The sequence below is a fragment of the Neomonachus schauinslandi genome, unplaced genomic scaffold (genome assembly GCF_002201575.2).
Source record: "Neomonachus schauinslandi unplaced genomic scaffold, ASM220157v2 HiC_scaffold_1618, whole genome shotgun sequence".
Taxonomy (NCBI): Eukaryota; Metazoa; Chordata; class Mammalia; order Carnivora; family Phocidae; genus Neomonachus; species Neomonachus schauinslandi.
The window spans coordinates 2,457-3,081 of record NW_025410308.1 but is presented as its reverse complement, the minus strand read 5'-3'; the positions used below and the strand labels follow the sequence as shown (position 1 = coordinate 3,081).

Here is a 625-nt window from a genome sequence, read left to right as displayed (position 1 = left end):
TTAACTGCATAAACATCTCTTTTTTTTTTTTCAAATACATTATTTCTTATAAATGTCTCTGTAATAACATGATATCATAGTCAAATTAACAATTATCTGGGAACTTGACACCAACAACCAAGTTCCTTTGTGGTTAAAACTGTGTTAGCAGTTACTGGCCAGAAATACTCATGTTTCTTATCTTCATATCCAGTGTCAAATATAAGCTATAGAATAAGAAAGGAAGCAGAGTTAAATAAAACACCTTTCTTTTCCACAATACAGAAATACTAATGTCTATTTTCAAACAGAAGCCTATTTAGATTTTTCAATTAGCAATAATCGCGCCTCGGATAAACCTCATTGGCTACGATACTGCCACTGCGCAAAGCTTCAGAAGCCTATTTAGAAATACCTGGAAGTACCACAAAAGATTCAGAGAGTATTGAAGAAAAAAATTGAGTATTTGTTACTTAAAGGTAAAATATTTTATATTCTCAGAAGCATTTTACTAAGCATGAGGGAAAATATTTCTGGTTTCATGACTAGCAAAATACATGCATTTTCATCTAACCTAAAATGTTCCTTTGTTGTGTAGGAAGCTTTAATAATAAACCTTATTTAAAACATACAGAATTACTAAGCA

The 625-nt window shown here is 30.7% G+C and overlaps 1 pseudogene; it reads right to left on the bottom strand.

Moving 5' to 3' along the window:
• Nucleotides 1-245: 245 nt before the first annotated feature.
• Nucleotides 246-372, bottom strand: LOC123323853 (annotated as a pseudogene).
• Between the last annotated feature and the right edge of the window lie 253 nt (nt 373-625).